The sequence below is a fragment of the Salmo salar genome, chromosome ssa13 (assembly GCF_905237065.1).
Source record: "Salmo salar chromosome ssa13, Ssal_v3.1, whole genome shotgun sequence".
In the NCBI taxonomy this organism is placed as follows: domain Eukaryota; kingdom Metazoa; phylum Chordata; class Actinopteri; order Salmoniformes; family Salmonidae; genus Salmo; species Salmo salar.
Genome location: NC_059454.1, coordinates 38,071,009 through 38,082,293, shown reverse-complemented (window position 1 = coordinate 38,082,293; position 11,285 = coordinate 38,071,009). Strand labels below are relative to the sequence as shown.

At 42.8% G+C, this 11,285-nt stretch overlaps 1 long non-coding RNA gene across 1 annotated transcript; it reads right to left on the bottom strand.

Moving 5' to 3' along the window:
• Window positions 1-8,168: 8,168 nt before the first annotated feature.
• Window positions 8,169-10,636, bottom strand: LOC106567329 (uncharacterized). The gene is made up of 3 exons (XR_001320038.2): window positions 10,364-10,636; window positions 8,635-8,672; window positions 8,169-8,548 (listed from the first exon to the last, which is right to left on the bottom strand). It is a non-coding gene; the product is annotated as an uncharacterized lncRNA (long non-coding RNA).
• Between the last annotated feature and the right edge of the window lie 649 nt (window positions 10,637-11,285).

Here is an 11,285-nt window from a genome sequence, read left to right as displayed (position 1 = left end):
AATTCCAAAGGTCTTCGATGGGATTGAGGTCAGTGCTTTGTGCCGGCCAGTCAAGTTCTTCCACACTGATCTCGACAAACCATTTCTGCATGGACCTCGCTTTGTGCACAGGGGCATTGTCAAGCTGAAACAGGAATAGGCCTTCCCCAAACTGTTGCCACAAAGTTGGAAGCAAAGAATCGTCTAGAATGTCATATGCTGTAGCATCACTGGAACTAAGGGGCCTAGCGTGAACCATGAAAAACAGTCACAGTGCATTATTCCTCCTCCAACAAATTTTACAGTTGCACTATGCATTGGGGCAGGTAGCGTTCTCCTGGCATCCACTGAACCCATTTTCGTCCATCGGACTGCCAGATGGTGAAGCGTGATTCATTCCAGAGAATGCGTTTCCACTGCTCCAGAGCCCATTACACTACTCTAACCTACGCTTGGCATTGAGCATGATGATCTTAGGCTTGTGTGCAGCTGCTCGGCCATAGAAACCCATTTCATGAAGCTCCTGACGAACAGTTCTTGTGCTGACGTTGCTTCCAGAGGCAGTTTGGAACGCGGTCGTGAGTGTTGCAACCGAGGACGAATGATTTTTATGCGCTGCGTGCTTCAGCACTCAGCGGTCCCGCTGTGTGAGCATGTGTGGCCTACTTTGTTACTTTGTGGCTGAGCCGTTGTTGCTCCTAGACGTTTCCACTTCACAATAACAACACTTACAACACTTACAGCTCTAGCAGGGCAGAAATTTGATGAACTGACTTGGAAACGTGGCATCCTATGACGGGGCCACGTTAAAAGTCACTAAGCTCTTCAGTACGGGCCATTCTACTGCCAATGTTTCCTTATGGAGATTGCATAGCTGTGTGCTCGATTATATACACCTGTCAGCAACGGGTCGAATCCACTAATTTGAAGGCATGTCCACATACCTTTGGCCATGTAGTATATATAAACAGTGCCAGTCAAAAGTTTGGGCACACCTGCTCATTTCAGGGTTTTTCTTTATTTTGACTATTTTCTACATTGCAGAATAATAGTGAAGACATCAAAACTATGAAATAACCAAAAAAGTGTTAAATCACAATATATTTAATTTGTGAGGTTCTTCAAAGTAGCCTTGATGACAGCTTTGCATACTCTTTGGCATTCTCTCAACCAGCTTAATGAGGAAGTTACCTGGAATGCATTTCAATCAACAGGTGTGCCTTGTTAAAAGTAAATTTGTGGAATTTCTTTCCTTCTTAATGCGTGTTTGAGCCCATCAGTTGTGTTGTGAAAAGGTAGGGGTGGTATACAGAAGATAGCCCTATTTGGTAAAAGACCAAGTCCATATTATGGCAAGAACAGCTCAAATAAGCAAAGAGAAACGACAGTCCATCATTACTTTAAAAGACATGAAGGTCAGTCAATATGGAACATTTTAAGTTTCTTCCAGTGCAGTCGTAAAAACCATCAAGCGCTATGATGAAACTGGCTCTCATGAGGACCGCCACAGGAAAGGAAGGCCCAGAGTTACCTGTGCTACAGAGGATAAGTTCATTAGAGTTACCAGCCTTAGAAATTGCAGCCCTAATAAATGCGTCACAGATTTCAAGTAACAGACACATCTCAACTGTTCAGAAGAGACTGCGTGAATCAGGCCTTCATGGTCAAATTGCTGCAAAGAAACCATTACTAAAGGACACCAATAAGAAGAAGAGACTTGCTTTGGCCAAGAAACATGAGCAATGGACATTAGACCGGTGGAAATCTGTCCTTTGGTCTGATGAGTCCAAATTTGAGATTTTTGGTACCAACCGCTTTGTCTTTGTGAGACGCAAAGTAGGTGAACAGATGATCTCCGCATGTGTAGTTCCCACCATGAAGCATGGAGGAGGAGGTGTGATGGTGTGCGGGTGCTTTGCTGGTGACACTGGGATTTATTTAGAATTCAAGGCACACTTAACCAGCATGGCTACCACAGCAATCTGCAGCGATATGCCATCCCATCTGGTTTGCGCTTTTTCAACAGGACAATGACCCAACACACCTCCAGGCTGTGTAAGGGTTATTTGACCAAGAAGGAGAGTGATGGAGAGCTGCATCAGATGACCTGGCCTCCACAATCACCTGACCTCAACCCAAATAAGATGGTTTGGGAAGGAAAAGCAGTGTTCAGCATATGTGGGAACTCCTTCAAGACTGTTGGAAAAGCATTCCAGGTGAAGCTGGTTGAGAGAATGCCAAATTCCAGGTGAAGAATGTTGAGAGAGTGTGCAAAGCTGTCATCAAGGCAAAGGGTGGCTACTTTGAAGAATCTCAAATATAAAATGTATTTTGATTCGTTTAACACTTTTTTGGTTGCTACATGATTCTATATGTGTTATTTCATAGTTTTGATGTCTTCCCTATTATTCTACAATGTAGAAAATAGTAAAAATAAAGAAAAACCCTGTGTGTGTGTATATATATATATATATATATATATATATATATATATATATATATATATATATATATATATATATAATACAATACCAGTCAAAGGTTTTGACACACTTACTCATTCTCACAATTCTATGCGTATTGCGATTCGATACTGCGATTTTATTACTCACCATATGTCTGCTGCAGAGGGACAAGAGAGAGCCATGAGAAAACACATTTTTTGATCATGGAAATAAAAGTGCTGATAACGAATTTGCTCCTATTTAAAAAGGAAATGGGGAACAAGTTAAGAAGGAAAAATACTAGAGTTTTGGTGCAGGTACAGCCAAATAGCGCAAAAAATTGTATTGCTATATTGTCAAAACGATACGAAAAACAGTATTGTCAAAAATAATATTCCGATATGAAACTGTAGTGATTTTTTTCTCCCATCACTAATAGATAGAAAAAGAGAGAGAAATGTAAAACCATTGCGAGGACACCACACATACGCCCTCCTAGCAAACCTGAAACTTGATCCAAACAAAGCAGTTCTGCTTGGAGCGGAGCAACACATGCCAAGTCAACATATTTTTTAAATCTACAGTTTTACCTGCAGCCCTGAAGACAGAGACAGATGCTGGCTGGACGTTTGACTTCGGTCCCCTTCACTTTCCTCACAGTGGTGTGGTATTCACACTCACAGTTCTCTACTACTGCCATTATGGAGAAAACCAAGGAAGTGACAGGTAGATTCTGTCAGGGAGAGAACCATGACGCAGGCACAATGTTAGGGCGTGGTATTAGGCAGTGGCCAACTCACTGACTTACAGTGGTGCCAACTGATTAGCTAGGCGAAATAAAAAACTGCCTAGCCTCTCTCCCAAAATCCCCTTCAACCCTCCATGTAATTCAACGTCTAACTCTCTCTGTTCTATTCTCTCAGCTACATCATCCCTCCTCCGTCCTCCCCCCATCTTAATCTGTTTTTATTTTCCCTCTCTTCGACAATGCCCACAAACACTCCTTGTACTTTATCTGATTAGAAGAGGGTCAGGGAAGTAAGGCTCCTGACAAAATATTCCCTACCTTTTTTTTCTTCTTCTATTTCAAATATGCATATTTACTTTGATTTCCACAATGAGAGAAAGAGCAAAGACCCTGGCACCCTAGAGCTCTTATCAAGCTGACCTATAGACAGACTGGACAATGTGTTCAGGAGTTAGCTAGCGAGTCAGGGGAACTCAAGTGTTTATTTTCATTGGCCACCGTGACAGGTCAGGGTGTCTGGTTCCTCCCTGGCTCAACCCTACCCTGGCAGGCAGATTTCTTTTTTGGGTTGTTTGTTGCCTGTGTTCCCTGGACCTGTTGTGTAATGTTCATAAAAGAGTTAAAGGGACAGGAGCCTTTCCATATGCAGTCCAAAACAACACAGACAGCACTGGCCTGCCTAGATTGACTTTCTTTGGGGGGGGGTATATTTGCTTAAATACATTTTCAACAGCATTATATTCAATATAATCAATCTAGCCAGTTCACCCTGATCAAGAAACACCATCAAAACTAAATTAAACCCAAAGTATAAGCCAGATGTACAGTATATAGCCTAAAGCCTAAATCAATGTTGTTATTCTTTCACTTAGGTGGTCTTAATCTGTGTAGACCCCATCCAAGCAGTCCATTACAGGGGGTTTGAACACATGCGTAGGAGTAATATTATATTACACCCTGAAGTGACTATTAATGGAGATGAAAGACTTTTACCCATTCAGGATCAAATCATTCTACCATGACTAAGTGATAATAGATATCTATTAAAAAAGCAGTATCACGTTACCTATTAATGTGAAAAGAAAGCGCCACGCACGCACACACACAAGTATGGGTGTCCTCCCTGTGCCCTTCTAATTACTTTCTGTGTGTGCCCCCACCACACACTGGCAGGCTAACCCTCTCCTGTTGCACCCTCATTGATCAGAAATGATTCCCCATGGGGTGCCACCGGGATGTAGCACCTTCAACCTCTGAGATGAGGGCAGTCTCCGTAAGACAGACTCAGTGTGTGTGTGTTTGAGCGTGTGTATTGCCTTCGTTTTGTGAAAACCGAGTGTGTGCGCGCGCAAGTGTTTCTGAGAGCGAAAGAGTGGCGCCAACTGCAGCAGCAGCAGCTGCAATGCAGACCCTTGGCAAACAGTTGTTCTTCCATCAATTTAGAAATTGCCAATGTGGCAGGTTTGTGACATCACAGAATGCCAGCTCAGAGAACCCTCGGTCTCACGGACTGTAACCGTACTACAGCGACCGAACCAAACACTATTGAGAGACTGAGAAGCTGGCTCATCTGGGAAGGGAAGGAGAAGCTGGACAGAGCAGGAAGTGGACTGCGGTTGGCCCCCAGTGTCACAGGAAACAGACAGGAGCTTATCAATGTCAGCAACACAGAACACAAACCAATCAGACTATGAGAACACATTACACAAGACATTACTGGAGCTTAGTAAACAGATACACACTCATGTGTTTACCTACAGTGCACATAATGTTTCCAGTCCTTTCAGAATAGAACAAGCAATAACATAATCTATTCTAATATAGAGCACATACAGCCACATGTGGCATTGATAAGAAACAATAATGTAAAACAAAACCATATACTGTAACTGTACACATTTCATTAGAACCCCTATGGAACTTATACAAGATCTTAAAAAAAAAAAAAAATCCATACACAATAACACTACTTCTCCATCAATCAGAAGCTGTCCTCCACTTGCTCCCTTGTGCTCGTTCAATAGCATTGTGCTACCAACAGTCTCTAGGGAGCTCCTCCCACCCAATGGAAGGCCATCTCTGGCACTGGGGCCTGTGATGCAGCAGCTTTAGGAAGTCTAGTCAATGTGAACTGGAGAGCTGCCAATGCTGAGTTACCAAGAGAGCAAGGTAAAACATTTCTCCCTCTCACTGTCTCCGTCTCCCTCCCTCTTTCTCTCTGAACTCGAGCCATGACATTTAGACCCTATTTGCTGCTCTCACTCCATCCCTCCCAGAGATAGAGAGAACAAGAGGGAGAGAGAGAGAGAAAGAACAAGAGGGAGAGTTACATGGGGGAGAGAAAAACACAAGTCCAGCCATGATGTCATAGAAGTACAGCTCAGTAGAGGACTGCGTCACCACCTCTGTTTCGGTCTCCACTAACTACGCAGAAACAAATGTCTCAGGGAGGGTTTCCACTAAATCCCAGCCAGTGGCCCTAGAGACTGAAAACAAATCACAAGACAATACTGGTCTGCTACAAAATAAAGGCTCCAAATAGGTATTCTGTTGGCTTCCCTAATAACAAAATACGCCCAGGTTTACTCGATCCCGGGTTTACTCGATCCCGGTTCACTCATCCTCCTTCCTGCCTTCGACCCTATGAAGAGTTAATCACAACAAGTTGAAGGTAAAAACACACAAATATGCTGAATAGCAATATGAACAAACTGTATCGCCTGGTTCGCACCTTATAGGAGGTACTATGGAAGAAAATGACTGCAGACTAGCTCCATACCGGTTACTATGTGGTTTTGTATAAGGGCAGACAACACATCACACATATCTATATCTACGTAATAATTTATGTAATCATTTATTGGTATATATGTAATCATATAATAGCAATATTCGATTACCTCGATAATTCTCTGAATATGCTCCCCAACGTGCGTCGTCTTGACATTAAGAACCTTCCAGAACGTTCTTTCGATAACCCCTGCGCCTCACCCCTTCCCACCCCCTACTCCGACCTCACAATGCCTTCAAAACACCAAACACCCACACAAACTAACTGTCACATCTTCAGCATCCATGTTGGAAGTCTTCTCTGACGATCCCTGCCTAACTACTACACAGATGTAGTGGCTGAGGGAGAAGCTGGTAACAAGCACTACGGATGAGGCTGAGGAGGCAGGGGTTCTCGCCGTAACCATTGCGTCCAACTCTCAGGTAGAAAACTGGATGACTGCGGGCTTCTATTATCTTAGCTTGTTTCCCCCCTCGACGTGAAAAAGTGACGTAGCAACTAATCCAAAATCTCTCGCTCTCTGACTCCCCCCCTCAGTCCCTCCCTCTCTTCCCCCCTCTCTTCAGCCCTCTCTTCAGCCCTCTCTCCCTGCCTGCCTCAGACACACGCACACTCTATTTTCATCTTGTTGCACCAGCAGAATTGCTCTTTCCGACAGCTAGTTTTGCACTGACACAGATATACGCCAACAGATCAGACCACACACACAAACAGCTCGCCACACCGGTTTACGATCACTCTCTATTTCTCTTCCTCGATCGGTGTGACGCAGTATTCATTTTCAGGGCTTTCTCTGCTGCTACTATTGTGGCTACACACACCAACACAGGCATCAGCTTCTTGAAGAACTCGACCCAGCAGCACACTGCTGGCTGCCAAACAGACAGCTGAGCACAGCTAGCTAGGGCTGCAGTTAAAGAGACCTTGTTGCCACCTCCCACTCTATCCACCCATTTCTCTCTGACTGTGACGGATCCTGTGTCCCCATTTTCCCCCGTGTTCCCTTTCAATTGGGTCTCTCTCTCCCTCTCAGCTGACGGAGACGAGCCTCCTCTCCTTGGTCACCTGACTAGCCACTTGTTTTAAAGGCACATCAAACAAGGAAGGAAAAAAAACAAAACAGAGGTACATAAGCCTCTTAAACACAGGAGCATCTCGTTTATAGGAGTGGGGAGACAAGGAACCATCAAGATATGACAACATCAATATTCAAAACAGACCTAACGGGAACAATCGGTGCAGCAGAGACGACCGAGGACCTGGGAAATGGGATGTTCAACGTGTACCTTTTAAAGAAAGTCCTGTAATCATTGTCCAATTTCGCCTGTGGTGACGATCACACTTTCTGAAATTGTGGGAAGTGTCTGGTGTTAGCTATGGCTGGAGAATTACAATGAGAAGCCCTAACCACCAGACATAGGCAGGGCTGGAGAACCGCCATTAGGTTTAGCTACGCACCACAAGGCTTACCGCATCATGTCTGTCTACAGCTCTCGCGGACTAGAAACTAACTTTTGTTATCTGGGCTGTAAAGGAAGCTTTGTCTTAGAGACCACTAAGTGTAAAGTAACTTGATTTCTTTCCCGTTTGACCCCTCCAACACAACTGGACTGAGCATTGAATAGGCAACCTTTTGACTTGGATGAAGACGATACCGTAATAACGTGATAATAAAATGGATGACAATCAAGGAACAGTTTAACGATACAGTCAATTACATATCGTAAGGACAGTACGCTGCATTGACCCATTTCAGGTTCAGATAGAGAGAAAGAGAGGGAGAGCGTACACTTCAGCATTCACTCCTTGGGTTCATCTTACCATGGTGGGAAGGGAAGGAGTCTATTGGTAAAATCAGCTTTATCTCCGTACTGCTTCTCTCTCTGCCAGCAGCAAAGAGATGTAAAGGATCTGTCTGATTAAAGCGTGTGTTCTCTGAGGAGACATGGCACATGCAGGAGTATTGATGAGAGAGGTGGCGCTCTGGTCTCCTCTCAGTCAGTAGATCCCCAGACTAAACAACCCAGCACAACATAAGACATGTGGAACAAAAGCAGTTGGCTAATGGTGTGAGGGTTTACCAGTGGACTGGGTTAAAGCCAGGTTCCGCCCCTGATACTTGTGCTACAAGATACTATACCAAGATCAACACTTCAGTAGACATAAATACTGTTTCAAAAATATCAATAAGAACAATCCTATAAAATATATTTCATATTGTTGCCTTTACTGTAAATCTTTGTGTACATCGAAAGCCCAGTAAGCATGACATAGTTGACTAGTACACCACTACTAGTCATTATATCAAGAAAATCCCAATCTGTGTCATGTTTACAATGACTGGCAATGTTTGTTGACAGTGTTTATAGTGACATGCAGTCACTAATGATGCATGCAACCTGGAGATCTTCCTGTCAGCTATTTATACCACGCATTCACTAGGCACTGGGTTAATTTTAGCCATGTCATCTCAAAGTCCTGCTCCACTTCCTAAACCCTAATCTCCCTCTCAGGGAAGGTACGTGCCCTGGTCTGGATGGCTGCTGTTGTAGTTGCTGTATGGGAAGAAGCCTTCGCCATCCATCCCTGAAATATAACATCATATGGCTCAGCAGTTGGCACACTCAGAAATCTGGTATCTATTATTATCATCATGTTGTGTATACACTTACCTATCATTTGGACTGCCCACAGTGTCACCTTTGGTCTACTGAAAGATAAGAAATGTAATGGTATGTGGATGAATATGTACACAATGAAACTGTATTCAACACTTCATATCAGGATATGGCCTATGCAGGTCTATACACGTGTACATTCTTGCACAGTAAACATACACTCCCCATGCATCTAATGATAACACGAGTAGATGAATGATCTAGCCTATGCCTACATAGCGATGGTACTTGGTGCTAAGTCTGTTACTTTTTCTGACCCCCTTTGTATCCATATCAATGTTTTGATAGTATGATGATCAAAGTCGTTATTTTAATCCATTGAATCCTGACTCAGATCCTGACTTTAATAAAGGCAATTGATTTAATCCACCCCCATCTGCACACCATTAAAGAGATCTCTGTATAACGGAGATAATATGATCAACATTGCGTGGGCTGGCATCCACTGACGTCCCTTTTTACTCTTGGGGGTTTAAGGCCTTGATGTCAAGAGAGCCGTCGTCATTATTTTCCGCACACGTGAGCATGCACACCCACACACACACACACACAGCAGATGGATGTGCCAGCCTCATAAACCTGACCTCTGGAACAGGGTTTCTCAAACTCAGCCCTGAGGCCTCCATTTTGGATTTTGCCCTAGCTGATTCAAATCATCAACTCATCATCAAGCTTAGATTATTTGAATCAGCTGTGTAGTGATAGGGCAAAAACCAAAACATGCACCCCTGGAAGGCCCCAGGACCGTGTTTGGGAAACCCTGCTCTGGAGGGAAACGGAATATCCCTGATTTTATGGAACTCCAATTGGAATACTGCTGTAATATTTCACTAATCAAGCGATTTTCATGTAAAGGTAAAATAATTTAAAGTGGAAAAATCAGATACATTGATGATGAGACGATACCGTTCATTGCCCACGTTCAGTATTGAAAAATAATGATTATGTATGTCCATCTAAGCTGCAGAACAGCGACTCCCATCGTCCAAGAAGAGTAATGGTTTGGGGGTTTGTTTACATCAGAAATAAGAAGTGCGCATCTCACGTACTTTCAATGAACATGTCATTTATCAAAAGGCTTACTTTGGTAAACATTAGCAGAGTCGAAGAAAACAGAATGACGTATTTTAGGCCATTTACTGGATGACATTATTAATATCTACATATGTTCTGAAGTTCTGTAGATCTCTTTATATAGTATAGATTCCTTATAACAAAAACTGTGTAAATGTACCTCAATCCAAAATATAACACAACTTGCTATGCCACTCAGCATTGCGAAGCAGCATCATAAGATGCTCAAAGAAGGACAGACATGCAGGTAAATAGAACTGCGCAACACCCTCCAAGACGCCAAGCCCTTATCCCTTCTCTCGCAGCATCCTTTTTTTACTGTTATGGTACCCTCCCCACCATCCTGCCTTCAATTCGTTTATTGAACTATTCCCTTGTAAAAACGCTCATTTTTACTACGCGATCATACATTTCTACGCAGTAGTTTATTGGGGTGCTACTTTAACATGTATTCATACTGTAAAATATTTCGTAACAACTGTTTCATAACATCATAGCCTACACGTCAAGACTTACTCATCTATAAACATTAATAAAATGTTAGAAACAGGAACTGCCTATAGAACAGTTAGCCAGACATTTTGGAGTGCGCAACACAAATGTGAGCAATTACTTCCTGATTATCGACATGTAAAATAAAAAACTTCACCTGTGATAACCTGGGACGTTGATAATGACAGTAGGCTGCAGCCATGGTGCTGTGTGATGATGATGATCCATGCTTCATCCCTCTTGGCCAGAGAGAACTCACCTATGGCGCACCTATAGCAAGTCCTGTAGACATTCTGGACAACAATACATGATCCTGGCATTGGTCCCTGGATCCTTTATTTCAAGACGTTTCCTTTTAAAACCTGTTAATCCATCGAATTTTCCAGAGCGCCACATTCAAACCACGCCCTCTCACACACCCCTGCTTTTGGATTGGCTGCTGTACAAAAACGTAATGGCGCGTCGTCGGAATCACATGCTTTGACGCATATTTAAATGTGTTTGGAACTGTCACATGTTAAAATGTAGCCATTTTAGCAGTCTATACTGTACACTGTGTTTTTTATTTATTTGTTCGATGATGGTGAAGCGCAGTTAGAGTAGTAGCCTATCATAGGCCTAGGCCTACTGCCCAATAAAACAATAGTTCTACCTGTCCATAAACTAAATCTCTGATTAAAAAATAATTAAAATATGCCATTGTGCTATTGAAATTAACTTGTTTCTTTCAGTTTTCCCTTTCAATAATAACCTATTTAAACCCTTCCAAACGGTAGAATGGCCATTAGTACAGAAGGGGGCGTACTCTCCCAAGGATAGAAAGCCTGGTTTGAAGGACATTCTATTGTTTGTGGAGCAGTGAACAGTGCTGTTCTCTCTGACTGTGTGCCATATCTTTCATGGCTTTTGGCCTATACTAATGCACTGATGCAGTCTTTCACAGTTTTACTTGATTGAAGTGGTGAAGGTAGTTTCTAAGAAAATACTTCATCAACATTCATGTCAATTTTAGGCTAAAATAGTTTTACAGTTATCCACATTTCCAATACACATCAGACTTTGTGCACACGAGATCAAAG